Source organism: Poecilia reticulata, chromosome 21, assembly GCF_904066995.2.
Source record: "Poecilia reticulata chromosome 21, P_reticulata-male-v2, whole genome shotgun sequence".
Taxonomy (NCBI): Eukaryota; Metazoa; Chordata; class Actinopteri; order Cyprinodontiformes; family Poeciliidae; genus Poecilia; species Poecilia reticulata.
Window position 1 is genome coordinate 13,402,732 of NC_088850.1, and position 23,153 is coordinate 13,425,884.

The window sequence follows — 23,153 nt, forward strand, 5'->3', positions numbered from 1 at the left end:
AAATATATTTTAAGTAAGAGACCAACACAGAGCTGTTAATAATTGTGAGGTTGCAAAAGGAGGGTACATGCTTTTCAATTTAGTTGGACGATTAATATCCAAGCATTGTGATGCACATCTGCATAAATGAGTCAGTTTATAGAACCACCTTGTGGAGAAAGGCTTGACTCGCTTTTGGGCACTGATGTAGGCTTTCTTATTTCAGTTTTTAACAGGTTTTCTTCTATTTTTGCTCAGTGATTATTTACTTTCTTTTTTGTATGTCGTTCATTTTATCATCTATGATGATCAAACATCACAGTGCCTGGTGAAAAAACACATCTACGTAGCATGATGCTGCCCCCACCATATGTGTTCAGTGTGATATGAAGTGTCATTTATTCCTTATTTTTGCTCCCTTCTTTCCATAGCTTTTAGCAGTATTTGTATTATTCACAGCAGCTTCTCAGAAAAACACTGTAGCTTTAAGTGGACAGCCATATGAGCTTTCGCTTGGATTGTGCTTATTTCTCTTTTGAGTGAGGGACTGTCTTATACTGCGATCCCCAACAGGTTTAACCCCGGCCTGTCTTAAAATATACAATTGCAAAAAATATTCCTTCAATAAAAATCACATTCTTTAAATGAACTCTTCCTAAAACGTCTCAATTATGATAAAGTTCAGCCTGCGTACATGTACAAAATATTATATTTCGCTTAATGCAAAGAAACTCCGCTTTAAATATAAAGAGCTTTAGACTTTTTCTCACACACACACACACACACACGCACGCACGCACGCACGCACGCACACACACACACACACACTCACACACGCTTCCTCAGCTCTCTTTGAAGCTGCCTGTGCCTTTCTCATCTCGCAGTTTCCTGAAAGCTGCATCAGCAGCGTTCAGCGCGGACCACCGTTGTTTGACACTAATCATGGACGATGCTCTGGGCGTCAGTTTGATAAACAGACAATCTCTGCTCATAAATAATTGAAGAGCCGTGTTAGTGCTCTTACTCCCAGCCCAACCGTTTGCGGGGCTTTCCAGGCATCTCCTCGTATTTACACGGTAAGTGTAGCTGCGAAGAGGGATACATTCACTCAGAAACTGGGAAGACGTAATGCAACCTATTTTGCGGATCATAAAAGCACTGAGCCTTTGTGCAAATATGGGAATGCAAAAATCATGTTAAAAACATACAAAAAAAAAACAACGATTACTATCTCAGCAGTTGTTCCTATGCTAAACCAAAACCTACTACCTGCCACCTCAATGGTGGCAGTTCATCTTTCCAAACACTTTTGAATAGATTCAGTAGTGGACTCTCAAACTCCTCCTCTAAACATTTTTTTCAGTAAGCCTGAATCCTTCCTGGTGCAGTAAGTCCATTCGTCGTGTCCGTCTATGACGTTTCCTGTAAGAACGTTCTGATCTGGCCCACATAACGTTGGGTTCATATTTAGAACAGCACACTTTCAGGCCTCCTGCTCAGCAGTCCATCACTGTCCTTCCCGTGTCCTTATTTTCTTCCAAAGGGTTAGTGTTAGATGTCTTGTTCTCGGTCATGTGACCACTGTGTGTGTGTTGATTTGGTTCAACACACATACACACACACACAGGAAATTGGAGGATCAGATTAGGAATCCAACATTGATCAGTTAAAGTTACCCAGCACCATCACTTGAAGCATGAATAGATTCTTTAAGGTTCCCCTTTCATACGCTAAAGCTCCAACCAGTTACGTTTTTTTTTTCTTATTTTTTCACGCCTCATTTTTGAGGTGTGTCAGAATAAAAAACAGGAGACTGAATGCTTTTCTTTTTTTTTTCCTCATTGGAAGAACCCACTGATGCCTCAGTACCCCTATATTTAAAAATATCTCAGGCCTCCTGCTTATTACTCATACATTGCATGTGTAGAAATCAGTATGCGAACACGTGAGCTGCATGCATAGGAGGTGTGAATGTTCTCTTGCCTTATGCTACAATGACTGTTGAGATGCATGTGGCTCATGTCGTACGGTTTGGTGTAAAACACCTGATAGTCTGCTGAGAATGTCCCTGCTCATAAAATGGAGGTTTTATGATAGTTAGTTGGATTATTTGTGTATTAGAACCTTGTTAAGTATATGGGTTTTTTTTTTTACAGAAACTGTTTTGCATGTTTTGACAATATGCTGATGCAACAAAGCTCTTCAAAACCTGGTTAAAGGAGTGGTGGTTTTTTGTGTGTAAAAATCTATATATAAGGGAAAAAGGGGGCTAAATTAAATGCATGATTAAAATATTATTTACACAGTTTATTGTGGGAAAAATGTATCATAAAATGTTAAAAGTTCTCAATACACTGCAACCAGCAATATTGGATACATTAGACATTGTATGGCTGCAGGCTACTGAGATTAAGTCAATACAGCTTTTGAGTAAAGATTCTTGTATTAATCTTTCAGTAAAATTTCAGATAAACCTGACATTCTGTGTCTCCCCTATTTTGCTCCACCGAGGCTGTTTAGGGATCCTGTTCAGTTTGAACATTGAATATGAACAAAAAAGTAAAGAGACGCAGCTGTGTCTCCCCGAGTATAAGTACAACAAATATGTGGGAGTTTGGAGGATTACAGTGTAACCTGGAATCTTTTCCATGTTTCAGAAATAAAGTACTCATGTGAGCACGCAAATAGTTTTGATGCTGCTGCATGAACTACAGACTGATTCACACTCCTGAGTTCATCCACTTTTTTTTCCGAGCATTTTTTATTTTTTATGATTTAACTACTTCTGCATACGTTGTTCTGTTTCAACCATTCGACTTTTTACCATTTTCTGGGACATTACGGCTATGTCTTCTGGTACCGACATCTTCTACGGTTTACGAAATATTCTGCTTTTGCGATCATCTTGAGCCCCATTGACATGAATGGAAAATCACCATAATTTCTGAAAAATTCAGCTAAAAACTTTGCGTTCCTGAGCCAGAAACACAATTCAAACTTTAAAATGTAGTCCTATCCCTCAACTGTTTATGTATGCTTTTTAATATGTTTAATAGGTTTAATAAAATCCATCTTCAAGTTTTTGCTAATTTTATACTCATTCTTCAGAAAAATAACACTGGTCCACTAGAGTTCCCAATCTGACCCTCCTTCCACCATGTTTGCAGCTCCTTCAAAGGGCGTAGCAGCTTCAAAGCTGCAAGTGTGAACCTGGTATTTTTATACAGAATAAATGTTTGATTGGAACAAACAAAAATATAACAAAACTTCCTCTCTTTATTATACATCCACGTCTATTGTTGGGGGGGAAAAAATGTGCAAAAAACGTTTGATCATAATAATGCAAAGTGCGAATAATGCGAATAATGCAAAGTTGACACTTTCAATGCAACTTTTCATTAAAAATGTCATTATTTATGAGCTTCATGACACTTCATGATAACAGTCATACACGTTCATGAAGACTCCTTTATGTTTATGACAGTGTCATGTCAGTCTTATGCATGACATAACATTTAAAATGTTAGCAACATTTCAAATGGGCTCAGCTTTAGTTGCAGTAGAACAATTTCATTCTGAGAAATTTGCACAGTGAGGTTTTGGAGAATCGTGTTCTACCTCGGTTGTCATCTTGCTCATTGTGTGTGATGGAAAAATAAACTTGAGCCCTCATCCAATTGTTCGAATTGTTTAATGCGTTTCATAGGAAAGAAAAACAACATGTGACAAAAAACTTTGTGGCTTTGTTTTTCCTCAACAGACATTTTGTCTTGCTTGATGGGTGAGCGCTCCATTCTTTGCCATTTAGAAGACCAAAACAAGAAACGCATCTCTGCACCATGTCAAATTTCTGAAGCAAGAAAACGGGAAGTCTTAAAGAACTACATGGCAAAGTTTGAGTTGTCTGATGTCAGTAAAAATCCATCATTTCTTAAAATGCAACTTTGCTCACAGCTGAATAAAAGCAATAAAAACAAAAATTAATCCTTTTTATACATTTTAAGTCAGTAAATGTGCATAGCTTTCCATTTTATTCTGTGGTTTGGGTTAGGAACCACATATGCAATATGGAGCCCTGAGCAGCAAGAACAAACAACAGCGTTTGTGGCCCAGAGACAGAATATATCAAACAATCAAAAGAACAAGCAAGATGTTTGTCTCAACAGACAGAACATTGTTTTTAAATGACTGCTTTGCCAGGTGTGGATTTTATCGATTTGAGTCAGGTTGTATTTGTGTTCATGTTTGAGGTTAATTGATGGATACAAACTGAAATGGTTTTGGCTCACGTTTTAGTCCTGCGTGCACCTCATGTCCTCAGCACTGCATGCTGCCTGTCCTGTTTTAGTTTTGCATATGGTGTCTGCTTGTGTGTCCATTTAAAGGAGCTAATTAAAAAGCTTCTCTGCTGGACTGTGAGCTGAGTCTGTGTCAAGTCCTTTATTGATCTCTCTCTCTCTCTCACTTGGCTTTAGCGTTCGGTTCAGTATGCTTTTTATTTAGCCGTGTACTTATAGCTATAAACTCTCACGAAGTCAACATTTAATCAGATTTTATGTCCGTTATTGTGCCTGGTGCTCGACCCAGTAATAATTTAATCCGACTGGAAGTGCATGCTCTTGCCATAAATTTTGAAAAATTCACAAGACTGATTACCCATATGGCTAATCTACACTTTTGTTTTACCCTTGCTGTGTGGTGGGAGTCGAGCTCATTGCTCTTACACTTTACTGTTGTCAGTTTCATTGTGAAAAGCAACAGGATTCCTGCTGTCTGTGTGTGAGCCCATACGTTTCCTGGCATGAATTAAAGCTCTCTGGAGTTTTGCGCAGAAGCCACAAAGATCAGAAGGATGCTTAACCGTAAAGTCTTTCCTAATAAGCTTAACGTTATTTTGAGTGCAAGGCAGCGGGGAAAAAATAAAATAAAAAATTGAAGCCTGGAAATTCCATTTGTCTGCACTGAGGAGAAAGATCCCTAGGAGAAAAAAAAGAAGAAAAAAAGAGAATGTCAAAAGAATTATCCACCCAGAACGGATTCCAGAGGTTTTCAACATTTGGATCTTCAAAGAAAATATAATTATGTTTTTTTTTTTTTTTTTCCAGTTTTGGATTTTAAACCTTAAACTAAACTAAGTTTTGTCTCTTTTGAAATGGCAAAACTTTCTCGTCTGCTCACTAAACTACACCTTTCATTTGTAAATATAGAAGAACAAAACACAATATGAATTCCAGAGATACAGTGGGAGGAGGAGAGGGTTTATAGGGAATCATGCAGTTGCAACATTGTTGTTGATATTACGAATCCACGTTTTCTCACTCTTATCATCTATTTTTGTAATGTTTTTTTATTTTTAATTCTTTTTATGGGTACCATCATCTGTAAAGTGCAAGGAGATAACAAACTTATAAGACATCCTAAGGGTTGAACATTTTACTGATATGTAAATGCAAATTTGAAACCCTGAAACAGCTAACAGACTTCTTTACAATTATTGCCATTACAGACGGTTGTCAAGTTTTCTTTTTCTTTTTTTTTTTTGTCCGTGCTACCAATTTTCCCCAAAGAAGGTTTTGCAGGACTAATATCCAGTGACATTTTGCAAGCCATGCTCAAGAAAATAGGAGATGGCGTTCAAAAACTTCCAACGTTTTGCATGACCTTACGTCCGTCTGACTAAGGTTGCAGCGACAACAAAACCAAAGGCAGCACATAAACGACAGATTTCAGGAGCTGAGTTGATCCTTCAAAAACACCTCGATTGGGATCCCGATTCATTGCTTAAAGTTGGATTGAGATATCCCTAAATGCTCACACTTATCTCATTGAGAACTCAGTTTTGATATAATGTTCAAACCTCAAAGAGTTCAATTCTCACGTTAAAATATCTGATATCTGTCAAAAGTTGTCAGGTCATTGAATTCCCCACCTTTCGAAGATCACTGAATCACTGACAACTTGATATCAATAAATGACACAGATTAATGCCCAAAAGCCACAAATGCACGTCATTTTTAATTATAACAAATTGAGTTCCAGATCAGTGTATGCACAGGTGGATAGTTTTAAAGCCAACAATTTCAATAGTCGCTCTAAAACCTCTCCACAGTTGCCTCCTCTACCTACTACATTACTACTCCAAGCCAAAAGATGTAAATGCTGCACAGTCATTTTTTTTACACCTCCAATGACTGTGCGAGTGTCTGTGTGGGCTTGTGCGGTTCTTTCCCGCCTGGTTTCGGACTGTTGATGTTGATGCGACGTGTCAGGATTCATTTACACCTGTCCGTGCCAGAGACTCTGCGAAATTAATTGAGCTAAGATATTAATTTGCTCAAGGCGTCTCAAAACGTCAGAGGAGTGATTAAGATGCGTCGGAGGCGAGTGCTGGGGAAGGGAACGTATGGGTGATTGAAACGAGGAGAGAGAGAAGAGACAGAGCCGTAGTCGTAGAAAAATTCAGCTGAGGGTTTTGAAAATCCTGCACTTTATTTATCATTGCATTTGTTCATTTCTGAATTGGTCATTGGTTGCACTTAAGCTGTTTTGTAGTGATTTAAGATGAATTATTTTCAAATTAGTCAAATTTAATGAGGTGTAACATATTAATCATGTTTAAAAGATGGTAATTTTGGTGCTAAAGGTGAGAAGTTACTTTTTTCCCTATCTTCCCTTTTTGCTATGTAGCTCATGGTCAGAAAGGCAAAACAAAGATTTGTCTAAGAATTGTTAATTAGTTAATGTCCTTATGCAAACTGTGGCCTAGTTCCAAAACAGAGCACGTAACTGACCTATCGATCCATTGACTCTGGACTTCAGCAGGACTCTGCTTTTATTTGAAAAAGCTACAGCAATGAAAGACTTCTTTCACAAGTCTTTGGGAATTTCTTTTCCTGAACCAAATGGTTCTCTCAACCTTAATCTGTAGTCCAGACATATGGAGAATGCAGGTGATTAATGTCACATGCAAAAAAAACTAAACAAACAAACAAACAAACAAACAAACAAAAAAAAGCACTGGATTTTCAACTGTCCTGCAGCTTTAGAATGCATCCCCTCTCCAACACACCTGAATCAAATGACTGTCTCGTTATGGCAAACTTGATGGCATTCTGAAGAGGTAACTCAATTATTTGAGTCAACTGTGTTGGGGGGGCGAGATGTTCCCAAAAGCAGCAGGACAGTTGCTTTCATGCACCCCTGAAGGACGCTAATGAGAAAATGTAGAAAAGAAAACTTGTTAGGTTTACTCATTTTTATTTAATCAGATGGTTTCTATCTGTTTGTGCATTGCTCCTCACCACTTATTTTTTATTTTTTTTTAGAACAAGTCGCGTTTTTTTTTTTTTTTTCACGTGCTTGCTGTGTATGTAAACTGCTTTCCGTGCAAACACGTCTGTGGCAGAAGCAATCACATGCATCAGGTTGCATCCAGTGAGGTAGAAAACATCGTCTAGTTCAGGCATCGACCTGTCTGACCTGCTGACTGCAATGCTACAATGTGCAGCCTTGTCACAGGGTGACCTCGGTGACACGTCTTCGTCATGAGTCGTCTGCTGCTCCCGCCCCTCATGACGCCTGTCTGCCACTCGTCTGTTTGCTCTTCCACTCTTATGTTTGTACCGCTCCCTCTGCTACAAGGCTCTTTTACCATGATGTTGTCACGGCTCCCACACTCCTCCTCTGTCTCTTTCTTCCTCTCCCGCTCCTTCTTTTGCTGCTGCTGCTGCTGCCGCCGCTGCTCTCCCCAGACCTACCCTGGTGGGCTTTGGCGGGCAGCAGGCGATGACAGTTGCATTAGCAGTCGATTTCGAGGTCACTTGCGCTCCAGTGAGACTTATAGTAACACTGTCAGAGGCGAAGAAACAAAGCAATTGAAAGCCGGCGCAAGTGGCAAATGGAAAATATTGAATATACCTACTGTAGATATAAGCGCACACATATTAGGGCCTTAAGCTGTGAGTATTGGATTTAAACCATGAAAGATAAGCAGAAATAGAAAAGACTAATTATGTAATTATGCATCCGAGTGTGAAATTAGAAACAAAAAAGTCGCTGATGTACAATGAGATGAATACATAATTTGCAAATTGCAGACTAAAATAAAAGCTTTCTTAGAACGTAATTGGTGCACTCCACCTACATATGTTCATGCTCGCACTTACTGTTTGGGGGAAAGAGAAAAAAGCAAGGGCAAGACCCGGCGCCGGCACATGTGGGTGTAAAATCCAGTCGAGACAGCTCTGCGATGTCTTGATTGACATTTAATCGCCATGGCAACAAGCACTTCAAGGGACTGCTCCGTTGAGAGAAGGATGTGAGGGCTTTTCCCACCACAAAGTCACAGAGATCTGTTCCTTGTACCTGTGAATGAAGGCGTACACAGATGTTTACCGCGCACACTCGCATGAATCACCCCCGCCCACTTCCCCCCGCCCCAAATTCCCACAGCTGTTGACCCCACTGCTTCGGTTTAACAGCAAGTCATCATTAAGTGTCAGGCGACAATCAGCACATGCTTGTTTGATTGTGTGCGCGCGCGCTTCTGTTTGTCGCAGTGTTTAGGGTTCTAAGAATCGTCGCTAATTGCTTCCTCTCTCAGCGGGGCTTCGGATTCCAGCGGCTTTGTGTTGATTACAACGATCTGCGTTAAGATTTCAGCTTCCGGACGAGCGGCAGAGTGACGCGGCGACGCGCTGAGTGAGAATGTGTTGGGTTCTGCGTTGCGCTGTTGACTCAACGACTTGTACCTTTCCCTGTTTCTTGGCTGTTGTCACTGTCTACATTTTTCTCACCACCACTCGGAAGCTTTGCTCAAGATGTGGAAAGAGTTTCAGCTGTTGAGCGTGCAGCTGGATGCTCCGTCTCGGGCTTGTGTGCTGAATGAGGATGGAAATAGGCGGGCAGGTGGTGAGAGATGGAGGGGCGCCCCTAAGATTGCGGAGTGCAATGTAACATCTGGTTTTTCCGATCGGGTGCTTTTCTTGCACGCAAATTCACGTAATCCATTTGAGCTCATGCAGGTCTCTTAAAAACTTGCTGTGCAATCAATTTCTGGTTACCATAGTATCTCTTGTAAGTCCAAAGACTCCTGCTGAGTCCCCAAGTGTGGGTGTGTTTTGAGTCCTCGCTGCAGATGGTGTCATTCCAGCAGGGTGTCCACGAAACTTACTGAAGAACCGGAGTGGGCAGATATTTGACTCAGGAGTTTTCGCACGAGATGTTTTATCTTAATCTGCTTATCGTGCGGTTTGATGAGAACCACGAGCCTCTCACAGAGAGTCTGTTTTCACTGAAGATGGATATCGTCTACAGATTATAGAGCGAAGTAGTTCTGGTGGGGTTTTATCTGCGGCACCTTGCAAAACTGTTGAGTTTTGTTGCAGTTTGTCAGAATGTAACACAAGGCTTTTATGTGACGCGCCAACAAAAAGAATCAAAAAAATGATACAGGGTTCTTAGAATTTTTGATGAAGAAAATTGTGAAAAGCCTGTATTCAGAAATCAATACTCAGAAACCATACAGAAAAGACAGTCAAGCTAATTATGTTCTGAACTCACAGTGATAAACAAAGTCTGCCTGTGTGAAAACCACTAATTATCACTAAGTATCTAATCTGTGAAGGCCTGAGAGGATTTTTAACCTTAAAAAAAGAAAAACCTCAACACACTGTCCATACAGTTTGCACTGAGTTTGAAATATTTTGCAAATAAAGATTGAATTTTCAGTTTCTGCCATAGCAAGTAGAGGCATACCTCAAAAGACTTTGAGTTGTATTGCCGCAAAAAGGTGTTTCTACCAGGTATTGACTCAGAGATTACGCAATATTAACTGTCTTCAGATTTATGCCATGCTCTTCCAAAAATTTTTAAGGAAATATTTAGAAAAGAATGCAACTTTTTGTTCAACTTCACAAATACGGTGTACTTTGTGTGGGTCTGTGGTGTAAAATCCCAATAACACATGCAGTGCAGGAGTTTGTGGTTGTAATGTGATACAGTTTAGAAAATGTATGAATACTTTTACAAGGCGTTGTAATTTGTTTCATCGTTTCCTTCATGAGTGCCGTCATGCAAAATGAATTGCGTTGTGTATTTTCTTTGAGAAGCAGAACATGGGCTCCTTGTGATATTGATGGACAGTAATAACAAGCTCTACGACGCTGCGTCAAAGTTTTTGCATTTGAGACTTTGGCCTTAGCAGTGATTACAAGACCTCCCTTCTCTTTCTTGGCTGTCAGGTATCATTCTGTTTAGAGGCTGCTCCTCTGAGAATTAGGTAAAAGAGCTGAGCTTAATGCCTGAGGCTGTGCTGTCAATGTACTATCTCTCTGCTCCTCCCTGGAAATTTGAGTTTCTCTAACAGGCTTTCACTCCCTCACACAGAGCTTGGCAGAGAAGAATTTGTCTAGGGACCTAATGGTCTTGGGTTAAAAGGACTTAAAAAGAGCTCTGGAACAAATAGGCAAGCTGTTTCTGTCTTTAAATGTGTTTAGACAGAAACACATTTAAAGACAGCACAGAGTGATTATAGAGAAAAAGATTCACGATTTTTGTCAAAAAATAAATGGGAGCGAAGCGGGACGGTGCGTGGTGTAGAGACAGAGTTGCCGCCCCGTATATGGACATTATTACTCCTCGGTGTAGCTGTCAGGGGTTTGATTTTTTTCACTCTGGGACCTTTGCAACACTTCTTCCCCCATTCTCTCTCTGTCTACCCATTTCCTGTCTGCTGCAAATAAAGGCCACCAGTGTCAGAAAACCCTTAAGAACAAGTAAATAAATTTTTGTTTTGTGTCGTATAGATCTTGATTTCATTTTCAATTGAGAGACAAGAATATTTCATAAGGAAATGATAGTACAAAGCACCAAGCATCGACCTTGTGCCTTTCACTTGGAATCTAAACAACAGCAGCAACTCGACAAAATGTGGAAAACGTCAGCAGGCGTGAACATTTGATCAGAGCACTGTCAGGGAAAAACTTTTTCAATTGAAAGCAACACGCAGCTTTAGAGTTGCCTAATGAGTTTCTTCATTGTAAATTAATGAATCCCTTTGTAGAAAATGATGTAAATAAGGAGGAAGAAAAAAACTAATCAACAATCAGTTCCTTGGCCTCCCTACAGTTGAGTTGAGCAACCAACAAAAATGTTGGCTGTAAGCACAATATCATACACGGCTGCCAAGTAAAGTGGGCAGACGCCAACTTGTCTCGTTGAAGATAAAATAAGCTTCATTTGCATTGTTCACTCTAATAAATTTTTACTTCGCCAAGATTCGCCTTTACAGGTTTCTTGAGGTGGAAGCACTAATTAGCTGCCAATCAGCTGTTTTTCCTATAAACTACTAAATGAATACACTTATAATCTGTTGTCCAAAAAATACAATACAAGAACAGAAAATGCATTATTGTTTGTGTTTAACGTAGAGCCTCCACAAGCTGTAGCAAAAAGAGCAGCGAGAGAGAAAAGGAGCGCACAAGGCAGAAATCATAAGCATAAACGTGGCGAGTGACTGCGAGTGGAAAACAAGTTATTATAGCTGAAGGTGAGAGCGCAGACATGCTTAGAGTGGGTCACAGCCACAGCAACCATGAAGAGACTTTCTGAAGCCTCCCTGCACTGTGCATTCAAGGTTTGATCGTCTCCACTCCTCATCAATGTCCACTGAGCTCCCTGGGTGTGTTTCCTTTTTACATCTTGTTATCACATCTATCAACAGAGTGCACACACGCACACGCGCTATGATTTAATCATATTAAAGCTATTCTGGTCTCGACTGCAGTAAAAACATATTTATCCAAGGTCCTCGTAGGCTTAAATTAGACATTCAAGGGGCTCCGATCAGATGAGTCCCACTGAAAATGCTTATTTTGGAATATTGCTAACATTAGAGAAGCTCCTAAACATACCATCCCCATGGTAATTTAATTGTGGTGACAGGGAAGGTGGTCAGAGTCGATGAAATAGTTGGATGGAGCTATAATAAGAAATCGTAGAAGACAGGGTTAGGTTAGGTCAGGGCTGCAAAAGACTCGACACTGAGCGTGACGTTCGCCGTTCTGGCAGAACAACCTTAAGCATGCAGTCAGTGGTTCCAACTCTAAAGCCAATGGAGAATCTGTGGCAAAAAGAAAGGAGACATTCTCCTTCTGACATGAGTGAGCTTCAGCTTTGTGAAGAGAATTAGCCGAGAAAACGCTCTCTAGGTTTTTAAGACACTCGGGGTGTCTTAAAAACGCGTGGCTTGAAGCTGTAATTGCAGCAAAGGTGGTTGGCCAATATATGAACTCAGGCATAATTAACACAGATGTTAATTACTTTCAACACTTTTATTTGGATTTTTTTTTTTTTTCACTTCACATCTATGTTCTTTGTTTTGGCTGATTGAATAAAAACCCACATTGAAGTGTGTAAGAAGGCAAACAGACGTGTAAACATTTTCCAAGACATTGGAGCTGCATGTCTAATAGCTGATTCTTTGCAACCGTGTGACCCGAAGTTGCGGTTCACAGCAGAGCGCTGCAGACATTTTGCTTTTAAGTCCAGTCGTCAGTGAAAACCTTCCTACAGGTGGAAGGTGGACACTATTCAACAAATCTTTCTAGAAACTGTGCAGAGAGGCGAACCAGTAATCCTTGCACATGTCTCTGGGTCACTGCTTGGCCTCACAGGGAGAGCAACTGCTATTGAACCCACCGCTAATGACTTATTGACTGTGTCTCACTGAGCATGCTCTGTCCAGGATGCTTCCACGGTAACAAAGAAAAGAAAAAAGGCAGAACTGTGACATGATGTTACATGGGACGAGACCGTTTGAAGCAATCTCTCCTTATATTCTGACGCAGACAGAAACGTCGTAGAATGCAGCAGAGTAGGAGCCGGCTGAGCGAGAGCAAGCCGCTGACACATTTTTGCTGAATATTCTGTCGCATTCTCATATTTTGAGCTGTGTTTATACTTTGCCTGAGCTTGCCGCTCTGTTGAATTTTTGCAGATCTGTTTTTGACTTGTTTACTGGATACAGTCTGTGCTATTCGTCTCTTCAAAAAAAAAAAAAAAAAAAACTTGTATCTGAGTGCGTGTGTGTGTGTGTGTGTGTGTGTGTGAATTTGCTTTGGGAATGTAGCTCGAACATATTGAATCCTTCTGAAAAGATTTCACTCCGCGTCTCTTGCGTGCTGCCTTTGATGAAAGTGTGTCACAGACCTGAGAGATGGAGCCGTTTGATCTGGTCTGATGTGAATCGAGTGAGTGACCTGTGCAAGAGCAGAAACAAATGTGCATGTGAACATTGGCTAATTACCCACCCCCACATGTTATGGGATTTCTTTGGGGGGGGCCTGGGGAAAAATCCTGTCAAATAAGCAATCTATAACAAAGGGACTTCAAGGACCATTGTACAATTTTGCTTTTCTATCAAAAACAGAAACATAAAAGACTGTGAGGCCGCACGAAGACTCCTGAAAAACAGAAAGCGTCCAGACGGGGTGAAGATTTGAACTTTTATTCAAGCATTTGTTTCTGATTTAAGCTCTCAAGCCACCCAGTCATGGTAAGAATCTAGTCTTAGCCTCTTTAACCGTGTCTTACTAAGTCAAGAATTTATTCTTTTGGCTAACAAGTTCAACAGGAGCAAGACATGAATTTGTGGAAAACTGTAGCGTAAGCGTTGACAAGATATCTGTTGCTGTTGACACACACACCAGAAGATCATTTCAAACCAGATGGGCCGTTTGTAAAAAAAAAAGATGTAATTGAACTCTTTGTGTACTACTGAAGACAACAACAGTCATCAAGCATTTGCTATAATTAGCAATGAATCTTTTACAACCCCATCTGTTTTACTTCAAATGTAATTGAACAAGTTTAAAGAAAGAAATCTGCACTTGTCTGGTCCTAAAATCTATGGAGATAATCTTGATGTACAACATTTTTCACAACTGTAAAAAAAAAAAGAGACTGATGGTATTCATTGTGCATGGGCAAAAACACCAAATAAATAACAGAATAACTAGGCTTTTTATTGTGTGAATTGCGAATCGGGGATTTAGGATACTGGCTTAACTTAAGTCTGTATTCTATAATGAAACCTGTGCAGCAATTTGAACTCTTTCACCCCATGGAGTGTGCTGAAAAACATTTTTATCTGTCTCAACTATGGTTTTGTAGTGCATCATTTGCTGCAAACAGGATTGCAGACTTCAGTGTGTACACAAAAATGTCAAAAAGGGGAGTCTGCTTACAACCATGTCTGCACATGTTGCCTTAGACACACTGATAAATCTGATTTGGGTCCAAGAGGACATCAAAGCTGTAAATGCCTTCAGGATGTGCTTCCTAATTTTTTCAAGACATAGAAGCAGGTAAATGTGAATATCTTTAAACATGATTTATGGCCAAGCTTTTATATCCGTAGTCTGCTTATCCCCCCCGGTTGGATGCGCTGTTCCCGGTTGAGCGCAACAGCCTCAAATTTATGATGAAATTCCCTCATTTTACTTACAAACACAAGGGGGGGAAAGAGGAAAGTTCAGAGTTTTACCACTCAGGGTAGTCAGGCTACAGCACTGACGTGCTTCATGCTCGCACTAAAAAAATATACTTCCATAATGACATTAACTACATTTTTACCCTGCGCAGCCCCCTAAACACAACCCATTGTAACTCTGTTGGTTCGGCTTTCAACTTCAGATAAATATCAACAACCAGGTTTAAACAGAGAAACCTATGGGAGGCACAGCAAGAGAGACAGAGATGTCGAGGCTTCCTCTTTCTCTGTAGCTCCCTGCCGTTGCTCCATCCCGGCCCCCCGAGTATGTCTGTCGCTCTGTCTCCTTTAAGTTTCCTGTGCACAGATATTGACAGCTTGTTTTCCCCGACAAAGTGCTGAGTTTTCGAGAGACTGTCGCTTCCCATTTGCCGTTTAATATTTCAGTGCGAAGGCTTTCTGGGTGTTGATGCTGCGGGGTGTGCTGCAAGGAATCGAGCTTCGGCGACTTGATTGAAAAAAAATGTGTGCTCTAAAGAGATTGATGTGAAAAGCTTTGCAATAAAAAAAAAAACAGGAGTATTCTTTTGACGATAGTTGCAACACGGTGTCATGTTCTCAATAAATAGCTTGTTGTGTGAACTTCTCTGCGATCTGCAGCCTTTGTCAGTTCGCCTCGCGAGCCAATCGGCATCATGATTTTAAAACTGTCGGCCTCCGGAGAGAGGGAAAGTGCCAAGATGGCAAAAAAATGCAATTCTTGTATGATGAATTAAATGTTAAAAGATTAAAAGAAAACCGCATTTAGGAACTGTCTTACTTTTTCTTCAACCTTATTTGTTGTTGCTAAATGATGAAAATACCAGATTATTAAACCAGTAGTCACTGATTGAACAAGTTAAATGTGTTAGTGTTGGGAGGTTTCCTCATTTTTCTATATCGATAGGCCACCCGGCAATATGGTTTAACACAGTGGTGGTTTTTTAATATGTGCACAATATTTTCTGGGTGCCACAAACAAGCTATCTGTCATTTATACATCTTTCAAGAAAGAATATGAGCATTTCACATTTTGCAAAGTATAGCCCCAGATTCAACACTCGGGTAAAGGGTTACAGTTGGTGTTTTTTTATTTTTTTAATTATTCTGGTTTCAGTTTCATTATCCATATCTGAAAGTAGGAACCACCACGTCTAGTCAAAATCTGAGTGCATGTGCTTTCCTTTCACATGCTAAGTTTTAGAGACTAAATGAAGCGGCTTTAACAACGTAAATTGTGCTTTGATGTGTTCTGATGTTGCTAATATCAGTTAAAATGCTCCGTTAAGAAAAACCCGATATGCTTAAAGGAACCAGCAACAGCTGAGACATCGGCTTCTTGAACAGCTCGATCCGTTTCATTAAAAGAAATTTTTGTAAAAGTCTTTTTTGCGGCTTCACATTAAGAGCCAAAGGGTAGACGTTGGCCTAGTTGTGACGGGGTAACACGAAATGGGTTTCAGCCCAACTTCCTCTTCTCTGCCTCCCACCGGGATCCTGGGAACAATTGTTACTCCAAGCTTATCCTAAAGCTGGCCGTCCTTGGGAAGTTAATGGCGCCGGTTCCAGTTAAGCGATTTCTGGTAGCTGCTTGTTACTCCAGCAGGATGCAGTTAGGGAAATGTTTTAAAGCCACATGTCTTAGTTAACTGGGGAGGAGGGACAAAAAAAAACATAGGTTTTTATGGATTTTTAAAGAGATAAATGTCTACACGTGGTGTTGGAAAAAAGACAAAAAGAAATCAAACAGGCCTACGAGGGGTTTCTAACTCACACGTCTTTCTGACGATGTCTGAATGACTGAAGCTTTCAGCCGCTCATGGATTTTTTCCCAAAAATCAATAATGGTTAATATTTTAAGGATACTACTGTGTGGATATAGCAAAAAACGGAGAGAATCCTGTTTTCTCTTCCTAATTTTAGCTATGTGCTGCTTGTGACTGTTTGATTTAGACTTTCTCCCTTGATGTTTCAGCGTGAGTGGGGTTTTGCCGTCCCTCTCTGAGAGTGCTAGAGTAATAACAGCTGCTCAGACCTGATTAGAGCCATCGTCCTTCCAGAGCCAAGCCCACACATCTCTGTCCTACTTTCTCTTCCTCTCATCCTCCTCATCTTCTCCTCAGCCCCCATCATCTGAATTCGTGCTCCAACCAGTCTTTATGAATAAAAACCTCAATCCGCTTTTCATTTTACGAGTCTCGTAGCGACGCATTTCAATTCCCGTTTGATGTCGACGTTTGAATTCCTTCGTAAGTGACGGAACAAAATTCAGTGCGATGTGTATTTTGACCGTTCATTGTATGTGCACTTAAGCACATTCAATTTCAGATAATTTTCTGATATTTCACAGGCCTAGGTTGATCCAAGAAAACCAGTCAGGCTAAAGAACTTTGACTAGACCATTGCAACACATTCATTATTCTCTTCTTCAACACTTGTCCTGTAGATTAACTATGTTTGGGATCTGTGGCTTCTTGCATGATTCCAGGTTGTGCTAACCTCTCAACGACAACGATATTTGACAATTGATAAAAAGGTAATTAAGGTGGTACATCTCTACAACAAGACTACACTGTGCTCTTAGAAAAGTATGTGGGGGAAACCTGGACACTACATTTTTGTAAAGAACATCCCTAATGACTTCAACACATACAAATTTAACTTTATGAATAATTCTAAAACCAACCCATTTTGGGTCAGTATATAAAGGAGTCAGTGGGTAGGTGAAGAGGGTAGATAAGAGTTTAGGTAGGTGGCAGAAAGTGGTTCTGAAGAAATAACATGCAAGGAATGACATCCTCAGTGGCATGATCCTCTCACAGGGTGAAAGACGCCGTCTGACAGGTTGCGAGATACCTTCAGTAGCAAAATGAGAGGTAAAAGAAAGCATCACATCAGTAGTATCAGACACATTCCTGTTCCAGTTGATGTGAAATCAAAAAGTTCTGATCTGACAAATAGGGGGCTGTCCAGTCATAGTTATAGTTTGCTTATGACAGCAGAATGACAGCTATTGTGAATGGGTCACCTTAATTCTGGTAGTGATTCTTGTGTCTAGATTGGTTTTTTAATATATGTATTTGAGCCTTAAGCTAACAAATGAGTGGAATGTGATGTTAGTGTTTGATTAAAGAGCCATGTGTATCCAAGCAAGGTAGTGACAATTTCTCATCTACTTTTTGCTGGTGAAATGCAAAATCGATGTTTTTAATAGAGAGGCACCGGCCAAGAATATTGTGGCCCATTTCCAATCAGTAAGTTTAACACCCAGTATGGATTCCTTCCTACGATAAATAACACCAAAATCATTATTTTTCTTTCCTTTTAGATACATTTAAAGCATAGCCATACTAACAGTAACATTTTTATGATAACACAAATCAGCAAATTGAAAACTGAAAATGAAATGTGATCATATATATTTATATATATAAACATTCAATTTTTTCTTCAAAATAATTTCAAAATAATTTACAGTACCTCCAAAGCTTATGTCCAGAATCTATGTTTGAGAGGAAAACACTCTGACTGTTAAATTATGTATACATTTCTTGTATGCAGGAGCCTTAGAAACCTTTTCGTGATCAAATATTTATATGAGTTGCAGAGGTGACATAATCTCCATGTCAGAGAGAGCAGTCAGTGTTACGCAGCTCTGCAGTTAAAGTGGATTTTACTTATATTTCAAATCAAACACATGGTGAAAACAAGGGTGACATTTTAAACTGTCTTCTTGTTGTTTTTGTTTGTTTGTTTTTTCAGGTCAACTGATAGAGAGATACTTCTTTGAGACCAAGTCAAACTGATTTCTTGGTGCATCTCCACCACCAATAATTGACTAAGAAATAAATCTTAGTCAATTTATTTCCTGTGCCCCTTTTTTCAGCCATAATGTGGACAAATCTCAATCAGTGCACTCCATTTAATCATTGCTGATCTTGATCATAAAAACAAAACAACAACAAAAATTTTAATCACAATATTTCTAATGATTAGATTTATAGCTAAGAAAACATGTCTTTAGTTACAAGTATGTTACCCAAAATTAAATATTATGTTCCTATATTTACTGCCCAGTAAACCATTGTTATAATTTATCTCTACAAAGATTGTGGTGGTTTTTATCAGTGATGCCTGATCAGGTCTTTTTTTTTTTCTTTTTTTCCCCAAAAATGATGACGAGAAAAAGCCGACGGCCGACTCAAATTTCTCCAGTGTGATTACAGAGCAGGTTTTTGATAGATGAGATGCTTTTGATAGTAAAAACAAAACCACAGCTTTTCATTTTAAAGAGTCCACTGTAACCTAAGAAGAATGCAGTATTGGCACACAAGCTGCAGTGATTTTGTTCAGCCGAACACATCAGTTTCGCATCGCTGTGATTAACCTTTAATTATTTGGCTAAAAGTCAGTGTTTAGATAAATTTATCACTCATTTGAAAGATCTGAAATGGAGCGCAGCTAGTGCCAGATGACTCATTTCAAACTTGGAAAACACTTGAAAAAAATCAGCCAGGGATTCCCTGAGCGTCATGAATTGGTCTGGCTGGTTTGCTTCAAAGAGACTGAATAATGAGATAATTCCGCAAAAAGAAAAGAAAAAGAAAGTCTATAAAAAAGAACGGACGCAGGAGGAAAAGAACAAGGCTGGAGGAAGTAAGATGAAAGCAAGCAAGGAGTAGTCGGAGTGAGAACTTTCCTTTCCTTTGCCCCTCAGGCTATAGCAGCAGATCGTCCAGCCTAAGGCTGGCCATGCTTGGGGTTTTGTGAATGAAATGGATCCTTTGGCATGGAGCCCATACATTACACAGCAATCTTTTCTCCTGCCTCCCTTCCCGTCCCTCCTCTGCTGCCCCTCCTTTTCATCAGGAGACTTCCCAGACTGCAACATGTTGGGATCCAGTTACCTTCACTTAGCATCTCCCAGGGCTCTTCAGCTCCTTTCAGCGCTTTCTTGGTTTCAGTTGCATCTTTTTTTCTTTTCCCAAGTTTGCTCTAAGTTTGTCTTAAAATAGCTGTTCTTGATCTGAATTGTTGTGGGAACTGAACATGTAAATATAACATTAAAATGTTCCTTCTGAAATGTTTATTAGTTTTATTTTTCATATACACAGATTAGGCAGAACATTATGACCACTGAGGTGAATGACTCTGATGACCTCTGACCTACGTCCAGATACTGAATGCGGACTGAATGCTGATATCAGTTTCGCTTTTCATGTTTTTCCCCTCTAACAGGTCTGTTTGTTTTGCTTCTGTGAATCATTGCATAGTACAAAATAAATTGTTCCCTTTTTTTTTAAAGAAAAGATCATAACCACATGTTTACATCACAAAAATAGCATTTTAACAGAGTTGTGAAGACATTTTACACCCATTGAATAGATTTCCATTGTGACGACATGTTTTCTTTTCCAGCTTGTTTGCTCATTACTGTAGCATCTGTGTAGTGTTGATTGCTTGTTTGGGTGCATTTTTATCCAAAGCACACAGAACACCGCCTCATGGCTTCTACAGCTGAGCTAGATTAGATTGGATTAGATTATTTCAGCCTGGCTCCTCTGCTGTTTTGCTGCAGCTTTTGTTTAAAAGACAGTTGAGTAAACTCTAGCATGGACTGGGGATGCACAATGTTAGGGAGATGTGCAATGTGAAATAATATTGGTCACTGTTGTGATAACAGTATGACTTGCAATAAATGAGTAAAAATTAAAACCACAGATAATGAGTACTCTATTCAGCTACATTTCCATCTCAACGGCAAAGTTTTATTGAAAAAGCTGACGAGAAGCCGTCAGCGTATGTTGGTGTCAAAAAAACTTGGTTGCAGCTTCTTATTAAGCTGACGGCTTTATCAGCTCTTTAAAAAGAAAAAAAAAAAAGCTTCATTAAATAAGTGTCACCAAATATATTAAAGTTATATTTGAGCTTGATTAGATAATTAGCTCACACCTGTTGTAGCCAAAGCATCTGCATATTGTGATAATTCAGTTCAGTTTATTTATATAGCGTCAGCACACAACACTTGTCGTGTGAAGGCACCTCACCTCAGGTCAATTCAACCCAGTTACTCATAAATTCCAATCCTAGTTATTGGATTGGAATTGCATGGTTGCTAAACCATGCAGTCGAGTTTGGTTCATTATTGAAATTGGTTTAAGAAGTTTACTATCAAAGGAAACCCAGCAAATTTGCATCGAGTCACTGACTTGCAAAATTCACTTCTCATGGTAAAGGAGCTTCTGTTTACCAAGTGTACCAAGCATATCATTGCTGCTTCCACAGAATTTAGCAATCTGAAGCTAATTAAAGGGCCCTGATTTATGCTTTCCCAAAGGGTGTGCTAACATGTAGCCTTTGCCTATGCCTTCGTTTCTCTTTGAATCACTGAGGGCACTTTGACCCGAAATCGTTAAAGCACCTCTTTCTTTTATTGTGTTTGCCAATCATGAATGCGTTCGTCACCATTTTTGCCTTGGTTTTCATATATCTCACACAACACAACACAGCCATCACAAGACGATGCTCATACAAACAACGCGGCGGAGCACAAAGACACTTGCCAATCAGTTCCGCTACTCAGTGAAAGCATCATCAAGCAGGGAAGTCTGACAGTAGCAGTGTTGTCAGGGAGGCTCTGCCCTGTCAGCATCTGGTCCTCTTTCAGTAGATGCATGGAAGAAAGAGGGAAACTGTGCAGGATACCTTTATTGATCTCGGCCCCAACCTCTGTATCCAGCGATACAAAGCAGGACACTGGAGTTCTTGATGCCGTGTGTTTTATGTCTGCTATTGTGTGTGTGTTTTACAATCCTGTGTATTAATTTTCAGGAGCTGTAAAATCCGATGATGTGAATTTAGGTTCTACTGAGCAAGAGGTTTTGTGTTATAAATCATATCAGAAAGTGTATGGGACAACATTGTTTTTGTGAGTGAAAGTGTTAAACTGGCCAACATATGGATTCAGTTTTACACCCCAGGCCTTCTTCATTAGGTGTAAAACAATATTCTGAAGCATTGACCACGTCATGAAGCACTGTTTGGTCCATCAGAAAATGTAAAGGACATGGCAGAAATGAAACATGGCTGTCTACTTGAACTTACAGGCCGGATAAGGAGATTATTAGTCTTTTGTCACTCTGGAGATGTGGCAGGGACCCAGAGCTGAGGCAGGAGATTCTATTAACAGGTCAAGTATTAGTCTTGCCCTCCACAAATCTGGTCTTTGTTGAAGGGAGGCAAAAAGAAAGGTACTTCTCAAAGAAACTCCCTCAAATCCCGGAGACACTTTGCCATAGGTAGGAGAGAGTAAACACATGGGAGACTATGTGAAAAATGAAGAACTCTTTTCTCTTACCTTCAAAATACAGTGTTTGATCAAGGTTAACATTGTGTACCATCCTCACAACGAAACATAGGGGTGGCAGCATCAAGATGTAGGGATGCTTTTTGTCAGCAAGGCCAGAAAAGCTGGTCAGGGTTGGTGAGAAGATGGACGAGTTTAATGTGGAGTGTTACTGGAAGAAAGGCTGGAAAAGACTCGAGATTAGGGTGGACAATGACAGAGTAAACATAGTTATATGTACAACTTAAACCAGATATTTACATACACCAAATAAAAAGATGCATATACATATTTTTGACATATTTACATGTGTTGGATTTGCGCTAATCTAAATCCAGTTGAGAATCTGTGTCAACATTTGAAAATTGATGGTCGCAAATGCGCTCCATCGTCCAGTCTGACCGAGATGGAGGTCTCCGTATAGAAAGTTAGCCCAAAATTTGCAGTGAAATATGGTTTTTACAAAACATTGATTCTACTGACATATCTATATCACATCTTCCAGATTTTATTTTATTTTTTTGCAGTTTGTCACTTGATTTCAGTACTTTTACAAGGAACGCCATAATTAATATATTTGGGGTATTTGCTGTGATTTAGCTGTCTGCTCCGTCTGCCCCGCTGATATTTCTTATCTGTCAAAACAAATTTTTCTCAGCAGGCCTGTCAGTGACGAGCAGTCGGGGATTCACACATATGCTTTGTGTCACCAGATCCCCTCAGGTTAGCATGCAGCTTGGGGCTTCTGCGTTGTAACACCGTGTGATGGTGTGAAGCCTCATCTAAGAGGCTTTTTTTTTTTTTTCTTCCATTGCTCCAAAGCTGTATCTGTAAGTGTTGCGAGAGGATTCCTGGCATGCTTTTGGCACCGATATGACGATCTGTGTAATAGCTTAATTTGAATCTATTTGTGGTGCACAGCAAATTCAGAAGTGTCAGATTTCCAGTGCAAGTGTGGAATGTTAAGAATACAGTGTTAATTCAACAACGTGAGTGTTAGATTCCCTAAAGTGTTCCACAGAGTTAGTCCAGACCAGTGTTGATTTCTAACTCAACACTCAGTCTGGTGTTGATTTAGATAGCTTATATAGTAGGGTGCCCCATTGTTGACTCATGGTTGCTAAAAACTTTACCAGACTGACTGATTTTAGTGACATAGTGGGTGTAAAATATTTAATACTAGAAAATTCCTGCAGAAATTTTAAAGGGGCATGCCAAAGTGTGCCCGTCGGCTTTGAGCCAGCGTTATGATGCTAAAAATTTGCGTTAATGCTAAAGAAAGCTGCAACGTAGTCAATA

At 39.8% G+C, this 23,153-nt stretch overlaps 1 protein-coding gene and 2 long non-coding RNA genes across 3 annotated transcripts in view; 1 reads left to right on the forward strand and 2 right to left on the reverse strand.

Moving 5' to 3' along the window:
* xkr6b (XK, Kell blood group complex subunit-related family, member 6b) overlaps positions 1 to 23,153 on the forward strand; it is a 163,790-nt gene that overhangs the window by 9,647 nt on the left and 130,990 nt on the right. The gene's annotated exons all lie outside the window — the stretch shown is intronic.
* Positions 7,704 to 8,406, reverse strand: LOC103457633 (uncharacterized). The gene is made up of 2 exons (XR_532458.3): positions 8,145 to 8,406; positions 7,704 to 7,827 (listed from the first exon to the last, which is right to left on the reverse strand). It is a non-coding gene; the product is annotated as an uncharacterized LOC103457633 (long non-coding RNA).
* The window catches only part of LOC145549853 (uncharacterized), a 114,259-nt gene continuing 110,584 nt past the window's right edge, over positions 19,479 to 23,153 (reverse strand). Inside the window, exon 2 of the long non-coding RNA XR_014085705.1 lies at positions 19,479 to 22,038. This is a non-coding gene — a long non-coding RNA (uncharacterized LOC145549853). The remainder of the gene's footprint in view (positions 22,039 to 23,153) is intronic.